This window comes from Phocoena sinus, chromosome 11 (genome assembly GCF_008692025.1).
Source record: "Phocoena sinus isolate mPhoSin1 chromosome 11, mPhoSin1.pri, whole genome shotgun sequence".
NCBI lineage: Eukaryota > Metazoa > Chordata > Mammalia > Artiodactyla > Phocoenidae > Phocoena > Phocoena sinus.
In genome coordinates this window covers 3,777,825-3,792,202 of record NC_045773.1, presented here as the reverse complement: position 1 = coordinate 3,792,202, position 14,378 = coordinate 3,777,825, and the positions used below count along the sequence as shown (strand labels likewise).

General features: G+C 45.7%; 1 protein-coding gene across 2 annotated transcripts in view; it reads right to left on the bottom strand.

Annotated features, from left to right (window-relative positions):
- Positions 1–10,737, bottom strand: part of NR2C2 (nuclear receptor subfamily 2 group C member 2) — a 77,867-nt gene extending 67,130 nt beyond the window's left edge. For both annotated transcript variants that reach the window (XM_032649799.1, XM_032649800.1), the window contains exon 1: positions 10,449–10,737. The gene's annotated coding sequence lies outside the window, so the exon portion shown is untranslated. The remainder of the gene's footprint in view (positions 1–10,448) is intronic.
- Between the last annotated feature and the right edge of the window lie 3,641 nt (positions 10,738–14,378).

The following is a 14,378-nucleotide window of genomic DNA, read 5'->3' as shown; positions in this document are numbered from 1 at the left end:
CAGCAAAGATACAGAGAACACAATGGTGACTTTAATCAACTCTTCCAGACTTACGAAAATTGTACAGCTGACCGAACTTTGCAACCAGAGTGTCTTTGGTTTCAGCGGAGGGCTACAAACCCCACTGCAGTGAAAGCTAGGCTCGGCCCGGGGGGAACCTGAATCCCAGTGAGTTAGAGAACAGCCCAGCTATGCTCTCCACAGGGGCAGGCTGAGAGGCCAATGTCTCAAATAACAATAAACAAATCCTGGGACAAGGAAACTCTGTCTTCACTGACAGGAATGGGTGAGCCTACCTTTCCCTTCACAATCAACTGATTCACATCATCCTTATTTATGTATTACGTGGCCCATAATCATATAACATTCAAAATATTTACTGCCTTGGTAGTTTCTCTTCTGAACAAATATACTGGGTTTAGAGGCTCTGGCAGGCACTAAGTTAATTCCTCTGATGCTGAACTGCATGAAGTTATCATTAAGAATAGATCTTAATACATGGGGCTTCCCTGGTGGCGCAGTGGTTAAGAATCCACCTGCCAATGCAAGGGACACGGGTTCGAGCCCTGGTCCAGGAAGATCCCACGTGCCGCAGAGCAACTAAGCCCGTGCGCCACAACTACTGAGCCTGTGCACTAGAGTCCACACGCCACAACTACTGAAGCCCGAGCGCCTGGAGCCCATGCTCCGCAACAAGAGAAGCCACTGCAATAAGTCCACGCACCTCAATGAACAGTAGTCCCTGCTCGCCTGTGCGCAGCAACAAAGACCCAATGCAGCCAAAAGTAGATAAATAAAATAAATTAATAAGGAAAAAAAAAAGAATAGATCTTTCTTTTTTGTGGTATGCAGGCCTCTCACTGTTGTGGCCTCTCCCATTGCGGAGCACAGGCTCCGGACGCACAGGCTCAGTGGCCATGGCTCACAGGCCTAGCCGCTCTGCGGCACGTGGGATCTTCCCGGACCAGGGTACGAACCCGTGTCCCCTGCATCGGCAGGCGGACACTCAACCACTGCGCCACCAGGGAAGCCCAGAATAGATCTTAATACAATGTAAAGGGCCTAACACTGTGCCTGGCACACAGCAGGCATGCAATGCATGGGAGCTACTACTAGCACAAATTTCAAAGACATTTGAAAGCAACAACAAACTGTAAAATGCATATTATAATTAGGAATATGTCTCTCATTTTGACAAAAGATCCACATGAAATTTAACTACATATGTATATGCATTATATGCTCATACAGCATTTATAACTGATTCTATTAAACTGCACAACTGAGTGAAATGAAATGGCTGAATCAGGATAAATCTCACAAATATTTAAAAATAAACCAATACCGAATAACTATTTGCAAAATACTACTGGGTACAGAACTTCTTGATAGGCACAAGGTATTCAGTGTAAGTTTTACTATGCTAAGATTGTCAGAATTCTCTTTATACTCATGGGAAAATAAAAACAAAAATATAAATAGCCTAAGAATTAAAAAATGAGAAATACATAGCTCAAGACTTGAAATCATAGATCAAGACTTGAAAACAGGAAATGGAAATAATGTGACAGATTTAGTATAATTTAGTAGATGTTCATCAACATAAAAGATGCTTACGGGGATGTCTCTACCGTCAAGTTGAGATATACATCCTGTCTGTCAGAAACCCTGACACTAGTTAGACTCAAAGATTACTTACCTTTTGGGTAAGGTGATTTCCTGCCCCCACAGGAAACTTGTTTCTTCCATATTACAAGTCTGGGCTACGAGAAAGGGGCAGCGATGGTATGTGGGGGCTGGGGAGATGGGTGAGCAGTGACTTGCAGGGAAGAGAAGTGGTTCTCATCTACATGGAGTTCCTAGCTACCAGAGCAGTGCTACAGGTCTGTGTGTGGAGACCTTTCCTAAAATATCATTGTACAGTGTGGGTAGCTTTCCTCGTTTCACCAAGGGCCCAAGTGTAAGGGTGAAACGCACCTTCTTTGTTTCTATTAGTGTGACCCAGGGGTAGACGGATGGAAGGAAAGCAGGACAGATTTTCTGAGAACCTACAACGTGCCTTATATCAAACTAGGCATCGTTTAATCCTTAACATACCTTCTGAGTAGGTATTATTAGCTGCACCAATGCAGACAGAAAAAAACGGAGACTCAGAAGTTTAATCAACTTGTTCCAAGTCATCCAGCTGGAAAGAGGTAAACCTGGGATTCTAACTCAGGTCTCTTTGACTCTAAAACCTCTGCACCAGGGACTTCCCTGGTGGTCCAGTGGTTAAGAGTCTGTGCTCCCAATGCAGGCGATCCAGGTTCGATCCTTGGTCAGGGAACTAGATCCTGCATGCTGCAACTAAAGATCCCGTACATGGCACCTAAAAGATCTCGCATGTCGCAATGAAGAACCCCCATGCTGCAAATAAGACCCGGCGCAGTCAAATGAATGAATGAATGAATATTTTAAAAAATAAAATAAAAAATAAAACCTCTGCACCACAGCGCCCTTCAAAATAGTTTCCCAGAAGAGGAAGTCAAGAGAAGAGAATTTTAAAGAGTGACAGGAGACCAATTAGTTATCCAAAGGAACAAGCTGCTTCCATCAATAAGCTTGATGATTTAATAACTCATTTATATAACCACTAATTCCTAAATATGTGATTGATGTTTCAGTATTACTCACAGAAATTTCTGACCTAGCTCCACCAGGACAGTAACATGACAGTTCCTTTAGAACTTGAACACACCTTTCCCTTACAATTTTACCTACATAATAATCATATTGATTCAAACAGTGAGGATAATTTTATCATGATTTTTAAAGTAAAATTTTTTACTGAAGTATAACATGCAAATACAAAAGTGTACAAATCATAAATGAAACAGCCCAATGAATTTTCATTCAGAGAACACCACTCACATCAGAAAATAGAACATTACTAGCACCTTAAAAGGCTCCCTTGTACGCCCTCAGAGTCCCTTACTTCCCTTCTCTCCTGACTTTCACTATCATGGATTCGTTTTGCTTGTTTTTGGGCTGTATGTTAATATATTTTTTGTGTGTCTGGATTCTTTTCCTCATTGTTGTGATAACCACGAGTAGTCAGTGCATTTTCATCCCTGTATAGTATTCCAACATATGACTATGCCACAATTTACTTATCCATTCTATAGCTGATGAACATTTAGACTGTTTCTAGTCTGGAGCTCTTAAGACTGGTGTTCCTATGAACACTCCTGTACCGATGGTCCCTGACTTAGGGTGGCTTGACTTACGATTTTTCAACTTTATCATGGTGTGAAAGTGATATGCCTTCAGTAGAAATTGTACTTTGATTTTTGAATTTTGATCTCTTCCCGGGCTAGCAGTATAAAGTTACGATCCTCTCTCATGATGCTGGGCATTGCCAGCTACAGCTCCCAGTCAGCCACGTGATCAAACAACCACTACACTTACAACTGTTCTGTTTTTCACTTTCAATATAAATTACTGGAGATATTCAATACTTAATTATAAGATAGACTTTCTGTTAGATGATTTTGCCCAACTGCAGGCTAATGTAAGTGTTCTGAGCATGTTTAAGGTAGACAAGGCTAAGTTACGATGTTTGGTAGGTTAGGTGTATCAAATGCATTTTCGAATATATTTTCTTTTTTAATTAATTAATGGCTGCGTTGGGTCTTGTTGCTGCGCGTGGTCTTTCTCTAGTCGCGGCGAGTGGGGGCTACTCTTCGTTGCGGTACGTAGGCTTGTCCTTGCGGTGGCTTCTCTTGTTGTGGAGCACAGGCTTCAGCAGTTGTGGCTTGTGGGCTCCAGAGAGCATGCTCAGTAGTTGTGGCGCACAGGCCCAGGTGCTCCGCAGCATGTGGGATCCTCCTGGACCAGGGCTCAAACCCGTGTCCCCTTCACTGGCAGGCGGACTCCTAACCACTGCGCCACCAGGGAAGTCCCCTCGACATATTTTCAACTTACAAATAACCCCATCATAAGTCAAGGAAGATCTGTACATGCCTTTTGAAAATTTTCCTACTTTAAAAAACCGACTCTTTTACCTCTTCAGAAAAGAGACATATGTTATAAATTTAAAATTTCTTAAAAAAAATCTGTACTGTATTAATTATGTCATCAAACATATCCTAATTACCACTCTTTTCAGCCAAAGGCTGACATGCACTTTGAGATTTGTGCTTTTAATCTTGGTAAAAGGTGACTTTTCAGTAATTCCAGGCTTATTCACCTCATCCACCTAGTAGAAGGAAGCATTATTGCAGAAGCAATGGATGAGTGGAGAGAAAGAGAATGAGGGCAGTACAAATGACATTTCTGTAATGTTCTACAAATAATACATAATCAGATTCACTGTACAATAAATACCACCAGGGGAACTGCATCCTGAAGCCTGCTGGCATTGTTTAACTTCTTAAAGGCCATCCAATCTCAGCTGTCTATCTTTCTCAGTGGAGACCTGCCTGCCACATAGAGGTAGGCAGTTATTGGAATTTTTATTGGAGGTGCATGTGTGGGCAGCCAGGTAAGAAACTTTTCTCTTTTTTTTGGTGTAGCTTCTATTCAAACATGAACAATAAAGGTAAGTAAGGTGGGGCTTCCCTGGTGGCGCAGTGGTTGAGAGTCCGCCTGCCGATGCAGGGGACACGGGTTCGTGCCCCGGTCTGGGAGGATCCCACGTGCCGCGGAGCGGCTGGGCCCGTGAGCCATGGCCGCTGAGCCTGCGCGTCCGGAGCCTGTCCTCCGCAACGGGAGAGGCCACAACAGTGAGAGGCCCGCGTAACGCATAAAAAAAAAAAGGTAAGTAAGGTGGCTCCCAGTAAAACCATAAAACCTTCAAGTTTGTGTCTGGCCCTGCCAGCCTCTCATTTCTCTCCCCACTCTTTGAATAGCATTCACTTCATTTTCCAGGCCCCAACACCTTCTCTCATACCTTCCACTAATCCAGTGAGAGAATGATATGCTCTTCTATCATTGGCAGAAATTCCCCCCTATCAACATGTTAACACTTCCAGGGATTAGAATCATCAGGGTTACTGTCGATAATTTTGGAATGAAAGGTTTCACCTCCTATTATGGACTTCAGGCCTCTTATTAGAGTGGAAGAGGTATCACACTCTGTCCCTGAGGCTGGGTTTCATGATTATAGGCTACCTGGAGCCCAGGGGTAATCAGAAAGATAGCTGAGCATCTGAGCTAGCCTGTTCCTTTCCCATCCTTAACAATTCCCTTCCCATCCCTCTGCTCCAAGACTCCCAGATGCTGGGGTATGAATCTGCTCTTTCTGTCCCCCTAGCAGTACCCTATGCCAATGCCCTGATCTGGACTTTAATGTCTTCTATCCACTCCCCCCACCATCACTGTGAGCTATGCTAGTTGACTGTTCCCAGGGAGTCTTGCCTTTTTGTACAGAGCCCCTGCCGCTTAAAGCTCTAGCACTCAGGGCACCTGAAGAAAGGATGGGAAGCAAGTAGCAGCAGTGCGTGACAAGGGATATGGGGAAGGAATGGCAGGATGGGACAGAGTCACAAAGAGAATCTCAGCCCCCAGGCCTATTAGGTTGAGGCAAGTGAAACTCCAACAGGTAAGAGCATATCTTTTACAACGTGTGACAGATTAGGTTAAAGATGATAATAATACATGGAGGGAAAAAGTCTACATCTAAGCTGCTCATAACCAGCAATAAAGTGAAAAGAGATAAACTAACCTCTGACAGGTGAGTTTTGCATCAGGTGTGAGGCTAGACTTGATGAGCCTTAAGACTGATTCCTTCCCAAATTCCCCCTATGCAGTATTGATTAAGGGGGACTAGTATCTGCTCTAGGAGGTGCTTTGGGACTAAAGGAGCACATGGCACATAGGTAAGCAAACTCAGGGATAAAAATCCCAAATGAAAGCCCCTAATACGTGGAGACAGTCAGGCAGCTAGACACATGAGGCCAGTGTTCAGGGCCAACGTTGAAGGTGGGCTGATCCACACAGGCCCACCTGCCTTGCTCTCTATGCCATCTGGATAACAACTGGTCCCTGTTTCTGACCCAAATCTCAGTGTTGGCTCCCCGCCTCCCCATTTTACAACTGGGGAATGTATAAGCCTCAGAGAGGCTACCCACTCAAGGTTCCAGAGACAGGCGATACACTGTCACTTGACTCCTTGGAGACACATGCTAAAACTTCCCAGAAGTCCTCATGAAGTGACGTTATTACACATAGGGTTTTCCTTCTTTCTGTAAAGGCATGTGCATGAAAGCAAAACTTCAAGGTCACCATAAATACAACTGTTGAAAGCAATAAATAAGTAATTTAATGTTATAAGATAATATACACATACATATAAATATATATATTTAGCTTTTTCATTAAACTATCAGTTCTTTGGTTACCCTGAATTAGGTAGTTCAAGGAATCAGAAGTGTTGGATTGAACAAGTGATACCAAAAAATCCTTGAACAGGATAGAAAAGAAACATCCAAAAATAAATAAATAAAAGGGTGGCTGTTGTTTTAAAAATACCACAACACTTTATTTGTAAAATCTGTATTATATAAGTCAACAAAACTTTTCTATTTATCATGCTTTTAAGCAGAAGCTTGATATATACCTGGCAAAATGTGCTTTTAAACTTGGTAAAGCAATTACAAGGTGATTTTCAATAATTCCATTGCATGAATCAATTTATCTTTGGAAAGATTTTTTTTTTTTTTTGCGGTACGTGGGCCTCTCACTGTTGTGGCCTCTCCCGTTGCGGAGCACAGGCTCCAGACGCGCAGGCTCAGCGGCCATGGCTCACGGGCCCAGCCGCTCCGTGGCATGTGGGATCTTCCCGGACCGGGGCACGAACCCATGTCCCCTGCATCAGCAGGCAGACTCTCAACCACTGCGCCACCAGGGAAGCCCAAGATAACCATTTTAAATTAATGGCTACAGAGGCTGAACTCCCAACTCTCTGCAAACCCATTAAGTCTTCTCTGTTCTTTGATCTCCTGTGGTAGAATAAGACCAGCATTTTTTATTTCAAGAAAATCACACTGGTGCTTTGATTTTTCAGTTAAAGTAAATGGCATGATTATTTCTGGCTGTTTATTAATGAGTTCCATGCAAACTCATTAACTTTCATGTAATTTACCTTGTAATACAACTAATTATTAAATTATCTATTTCTTGTCTCAAAAAGACCGCCCATAAACCAACATATTAAGTGTGTAAAAAAGGATTTATGTGGGTTATCTTACCCATATTCAAGTTTGCAGGCAGTGCCATATCTGTGAGGAACCACTTCCTGAATTCATCCAAATACCATAACAGATATTTATTTTATTGCTGGCACTGCTTCTGAATTGCTAACAAGCCCACATAAAAAGGCACCATCAATGAGCAGCAACTTAGTTAGCAGTGATATCATAAATTATAAACTATTCATTCACTCAACAAGTAGTGCCAGGCACTCTGCTAAGTGCTGGAAATATAATGGTGCCCAGAATGATTCCTGCTCTCATAAGGTAAGGGGAACAGGTATCAATCAAACAATCACATTATGGAGTGTAACTATGAAATGAGATAAACGTTAAAAAGGAAAAGAAGGGCTTCCCTGGTGGCGCAGTGGTTGAGAGTCCGCCTGCCGATGCAGGGGACACAGGTTCGTGCCCCGGTCCGGGAGGATCCCACATGCCGCAGAGCGTCTGGGCCCGTGAGCCATGGCCGCTGAGCCTGCGCGTCCGGAGCCTGCGCTCTGCATCGGGAGAGGCCACAACAGTGAGAGGCCCGTGTACCGCAAAAAAAAAAAAAAAAAAAAAAAAAAAAAAAAGGAAAAGAACACAATGTAAAGTAAAAGAATCTGATCTAGACTGGCACTGGGCATCAGAGAGCGATTCCCTGAGGAAGAGATGCTCAAGCTGACATCTGCAGGACTAAGGTGTATGGGGGGTGGGGGGGGCAGGGGGCAAATGAGGACTACAGGCTGAGGGAACATCATCTGAAAGGGCCTGGGGTAAAGGTAAGCCACACTTTCAAGAAAACTGAAGGCAGGCCAGTGTGTTTCATGCACAGGGAGCTAGGGATACAGGGATAAGAAAATGACGTAAAGTCTTAGAAAGGTTTTAAAATCGGGAGCAGGCAAAGGACCTCTACCATTATATCCTGCTAGGGCTTTAACACTATAATGCCTGTAAGAGAATTCTGTAAATTGTAAAGCACCCCACACTTTTGTTAATAGTATTAGTTACACTACTTTTTTTTCTAAATAAACTTTTGGTCTGGATGCCAAGTGACTAGCTGAAAGCAGAAGAGCCAAAACTAGTACCCCCGTGTTCTAATGCAGTGTTTTGCCCCTACACCACACTGCCTAAAAATCTCATTGTTTGCATCACTTAATCAGTCCAATGTCTTTACCAGACAGCTAGTGCTTCATGACAACAAAAACTCCAATTGTGAGCATTTACTATACGTCACTTTTCTAAGCTCCTTAGTTACATTAAACTCATTTAATCCTCAATTCTAGAAGGAAGGTTCTATTTACTGTCCAGATGAGGACAATGAGCCTCCAAAAAGTTAAATAACTTACTCAGAATCACAAGGCTAGTAAATATTGGCACTGTTACCCACAACACTATTTAGCTTCTGCCTACAACATTTGTGTGGGTATGTGTATGTATGCAGATGTATTAGGGAAAGAGGGAGAGAACAGAACTCAGGTGTATAGAACTATATTCACATACTTGACACCCACCAATGTCTTAGTCAACTAGCGCCTGGGTAATAGGGGGGCTCAGGAAATATTTGAGGAATTAAGGATGAACACAAGGGAATGACAAAGGATTTGAATCTGGAAGTAAAGTGATTTTCTGAGGCTTTCCACCAAGTCACGTATTCAACAGCTATTCATTTCACGGCTATATTTTCCTTGACTCTCTCGTTGATTATTAAATTAGAGATTTATTCTCCACCACGTTTGTCGTATTTCACATACCTCAGCCTGGAGGTAGAGGGGAATAATGGACGGGACAACGAACGAGTTCTCCAGCCTCACTCACACCAAACGCCTTCCCTCCTGGGGCTTTGCATTTGCTGTTTTCTCTCTCACGCTATTCCTTCCTTGGGTTCCTCCATTCAAACATCACGTCCTCACGGAGGCCTTCCCCGACCATTCAATCGCAGTTGCGTCAGGCTTTCAACACATCCAGTTTCACTTCACTTCCTCCACAGGATTTACCACTCTCCGAAATCACCTCTTTAATTGTCTATTCACCCTACCCCCAATTATAGGAGGGCAGGGGCCTGGTCTAGCTGGTTCTCTGGATGTATCCCCAGTGCCCCAGACTAAGCAAATACGTATGTAATCAACGAATGATGAGAGAACACTCCAGATTCTCCTCTGTTCTCTCAAGCCCTCAATACCCTTAGGCTTTCCACTCCGGGAGGCTCCACACTCCATTTTCAACAACAACACCATTTTTGCATTACTCTGAGGTTCGGAAAGTAGCCTGGACTCCATTTTCTGAGTTGAGCCCCTCAAACGATCTGAGAAGGGAGGTCCGGCCTGGCAAGAACGCCCATCCTCCCATTTCACAGTCGATGAAATTGAGCCTCATACGGGCAGGAGCCCTAAGGTGTCCGGATTCCAAAAAGCCCTTCCCACGAGCCAGCGCCCTGGGTTCAGGATGCTTCAACACCCTTATTACTATTGTTCCACAGCACTCATTCTGGACGCGTTCCACGCGGAGGACGCGCCCGGGCCACGCTCACCCGGCCGCGCCCCCGCCCCGCCCCCGGCGCCCTGGCCCCACGTCGCGCCCCGGCTTCTGCTCCCACCCCGCCAGGGCTCCCGCGACGCGCGGGGACCGCCCCCTGCCGACAGATCCAGTCAGCAAAGCCTCGGGGGGCGGCGCCGCGGGGGCCCCGGCCCTCCTATCTGGGCGCCAACTGGCCCGCCCAGCTGTCGCTCACAAGCTCGCGCCCGCACCCGCCTTCCTCCCTTTCCTCCACCCTCCCCTTCAGGAAAAAACGGCGGTTGGGCCGCAGCGGCCGCCAACTGCGGGCGGGAAGCGGAGGGTACAGGAGCCGGGGAGCGAGAGAAGGAGGGACTGCAGAAAGGAGGAGGCGATAGAGGAGGAGGAGGGGAGCGTGGCCCAGCAGGAGCCATCTCCGCCGAGAACAAAATGGCGGCGTTGGCGGAGGGCCAACTGTGAGGCGGGGCCGCGGCCGTCCCCCTCCGCCCCCACCCTCGTGCCGGCCAGGCCGGACAGGGGTAGACCGCTCGCTTCGCCGGCCGCGGGCGGGGAGGGGAGGGGAGCGGCCCGGCCCACTATGCAAAGCGGTTGGCGCCGGCGCCGCCGCCCCGTGGCAAAGGTAAAAGGGTCGGGTTCAGCCGCCGCCGCGGCGCCTCCATGTCCGCGCGCCAGGACCGCCCCCTCCGCCGCCGGCCCGAGCCCGCCCCGGCCTTTTTTCAATTTTACCTCAGGATTTGGCGCCAAAGCGACCTCGAAGCAGGTCCCGTGTCTGCGGCGGGCGGCCCCCGGCGCGGAGGGCAGGGCGCGGGGAGGCCGGCTTCCCGGCGTCGGCGGATGGCGGGAGCCCCGGGCCGCGGGCTCGCAGGTCAGCGGGCGAGAGACGAGACGCCCAGGTGGGAGTGGGGCGGCGAGGGCGGGCCCGGAGGCGCCGCCGGGGTCGCGGGGAAGGAGGGGTTTGTTATTGTTTTTGTCAGTGAAAGGTCAGAGTTCGTGACCCCGGTGCCGCCGCCGCCGCCGCCCGCGCGCTGGTAGGAGGAGGGCGAATGTTCTTCTTCCTCTTCCCAGAGCCAGCCTCGCCGCGGCCGCGGGGGGCGGGCGAGCACGCGATTGGCTGAAGCGCGCGCGCGCAACGGAACGCGGCGGTCGCGCTGCTCCGTCCGGCCCCTTGGCGGCCCGGCGGCGGCGGGCGCAGGGTGCAGGTTGCAGGGTTTCGCGCAGTTCGCCGGGGTGTCTGACCCGACTGGGTCCGCACCGCTGCAGGGCCACCATGTAGGTTAAATGCCGAGGTCGTCGGGGTAAGGGGTTGGTTGGTCGTTTTCGAAGGCCAGGAACGCCGGGTACCGTTATTCGGGGGCCAGCCCGCCCCTCCCGGGGGCCCGCGAGCTCCTCGAGGCCGGGTAGGGGCTGTGTTCTCGCTGTGACGTCCTCCACCCCGGCCCCCGCCGAGCTGAAACCTCTGTGTTGATTGAGGAAGCAATGACAGAGCGGAGAGCCTGTAGGTCGGAAGCGAGTGGTTGGGTGGGTGGGTATTGAACTGTTTGTGCCCTACTCGGTATAGATGGTCCGAGGAGGCACCAGTTTCTGAGAGTATCAGGTCAAGTGCATAAAGAGTATCGCGATTTGAAACAAGTAAACCATGCTTAAATGTGTATTAAAAAACTCTTTGCAGAATTGCTTAAATTATATAAATACAATTGCTTCTCTTGAGCCTATGAATCTTGGGTTGTAGGTTTTCATTAGCTACTTCTCTCTTTTAAGTGGTTTTGACTTGCTTTGGAAGGTGTGGACCACTGTTTTATCAGGGATGCCCTGAAGTGCTTAGGCCAGACTCCTTGATCACCATGCTTTCTCTGTAGGCCGAAGATCCTCTGCTAATTGATTTTTTTCCTGCACTTTTCATCTTTATTATGAATTACTGACTCCAAGGTGGATCGTTTAAGCTTTTTTCTTAAACAGTGGCCATTTGGGCTTTTATCAGTGTGACCCCAAATTTGAGTATTTTGTCCATAATCTTGTAAAATTTTTATTTGATAGGAAATGCTTTAAACACACCCATTTTTCTTCCTTGTTTTCACCTTGCAAGGAATTAAGTGGAGAAAAGAGTTAAATTTATAATGTCGTGGTGAACCACAGATCCTGAAGCTGGAAGGGGTCTCAGAGATGATATGGTTGAATCCTCTTCTGGCAGAAAGATTTTACAGGAGAGGCAGATGAGACCAGAGAGGTCAAATGATATGCCTAAGGGAACACAGTGCTTTGATGGTAAATCCTTGTAAACATGGACTGCTTTGTAATTGTGTACTTTTTTTCCCAAAAATTGTTTTTAATGTTATATAATACTTACAGATATAGCTTTAAAATACACACTTAAATGAGTTTTAAGGGTTTTTTGGGCAAATTATAATTGTACTAGATTTTTAAATGAATACTAAAAATAGTTAATGTTTCTATGATGGCTTATAGTTTTCTTAATTTTCTCCATTTAATACTCAGCAATTCTGGAGCAAGGCACTGTTATTTCATTTTACTAAGGTGCAGGAACTGACACCCAGATAAGTTAAGCAACCTTCCCAGTGCTACAGGTGCAGAAAGTGAAGCCAGGGCTCTATTCTAGTCCTTTTCACCTTAAGGTTTATGTTGTAAGCCATGTTGCGTCAGTTTGCTTTGTTTGTAGTAGTATTCAGTAAAATTTCCAGTTAAAACAGGGGTCCTCAACCCCTGGGCCATGGACCAGTAGCAGTCCATGGCCTGTTAGGAACCGGGCGCACAGCAGGAGGTGAGTGGTGGGTAAGCAAGCGAAGCTTAATCTGCCGCTCTCCACCGCTCTCCGTCGCTCACGTTACCGCCTGAACCACCCCGCACCCCTCCTTCTGTGGAAAAATTGTCTTCCATGAAACCGGTCCCTGGTGCCAAAAAGGTTGGGGACCACTGGGTTAAAAGGTTAGTTGTTCAATATTAAAAGTAATAGCAAAGTTCACAATCTTGATGAGCTTGAGCTCTTTTCGTCCCCTGAAGGACAGAAGCACATGTACATACACACACAGGTTGCAAACAATATCAGCAGGTAAAGGCTTCTGCAAGCTGAGGGCACCACTGCCATAGTGCTATTTTTTGTTCCATTGTGTTTTTGGTAGAAGCTTTTAGTGAGAACTCTTAAATGGCTTTGTAACACTTGATGGACTTTATAATCACAAAAATATTATACATTTTGTGTTATACTAGCTATACTTTTTGACTGTTAATACGATGTATCCACATTTGCATTCACAGTGCTTTTAACGTTTTATCAGACTTTAAAATAGAGTGTTCTTAATTGAAGAGTGTACTTCAGAACTGCCAGGCCCCCCGTTGGGTCTGAAACTGTAAGCTTTGGGTGGGGCCTGGCATCAGCACTTGTACTGAGCATCACAGATCATTCTGATGCACACCACAGGCCCAAATCACTGATCTAATTCCAAAAATGTGTGGCAGAAAAGAGACAAAACTTTTTGTTTAGCCTTTTAAAAGAATCTTTTTTAACTCCTTAACTATGCCTGAAGATTACTCATTGAGAGGGCCAGTGGCTCAGTGGGAATGATATATCCAGCAGTACCCAGCCCTTGTGTGTGCACAGCCTCAGCACCTACCCATACTGAGCTCTGTATCGAAATGTGCCTTGTCCTGCTCTATCTCAGCCCTTAACACACTACCTAGTACAGAAGTACAGAATGGGCATGAAGTGGGCATTTCCTTTTTTTTTTTTTTTCGGCCGCACTGTGCAACATGTGGGATCTTAGTTCCCCAACCAGGGATCAAACCCGCACCCCCTGTGTTGGAAGGTGGAGTCTTAACCACTGGACCACCAGGGAAGTCCTGCAGTGGGCATTTATTGAATGAATGCTTTTCACAGCAACAGTGTATGGTAAACAGTGTTCATATCATCATCCCATTTTTACAGATGAACTCTAAAGGTTTTGGTGACTTCCTGGAGCTGAGATATGAGCCTGGGGCTTCTCGCTCCCTACACAGTACTTGTGAATGAGATCGAGGTGTTCTCTCCTCTGGTCCTCGGGCAGGTCTTTTTTCCCACAACACTTAAGCAGTCTGTTCTGCAGTCATTAACTGAGAGCAGGAACTAGATCATGCGGTTTCATTTTGTACCTAACAGAGTAAATGTTTTTTGCCATCCAAGCTTATTTTGAATTTGCATTTAAATGATAAATGTTGAGTCAATGAAAATCAAGTTTTGACTAAATAGTTGTAGATGTGCTAAATTTTTTAAATTACTGTTATCTAGTAGAGATTTTTTTTTTTTTTACCTGTAAGGGTATGTCTTTTGTGATAGCATAAGTAATATTTTTTTTTATCTTCATAGACTAGGAAGACAATAATTACCTTTGTAAGTACTTACGTACATCTATGTCAATTTTTCTATAATAGCTTATGCTTTATTACTATATACAGCAATCAATTTCTGAAACTTGTTTCTCATTTGTATAATTGACATGTTTATAAAATAAACTTTTAAACCTCACGTAATTGTTGCTAGCCTTTTTTTTTGTTTATGAATTTGGTATCTGAAGAGACGTAATCATTGAATACCAGATTGCACATTCCTTACACTTACACATTATCCTGTTTAATCTTCATAATAACCCTGTGCAGTAGATGGTGTTA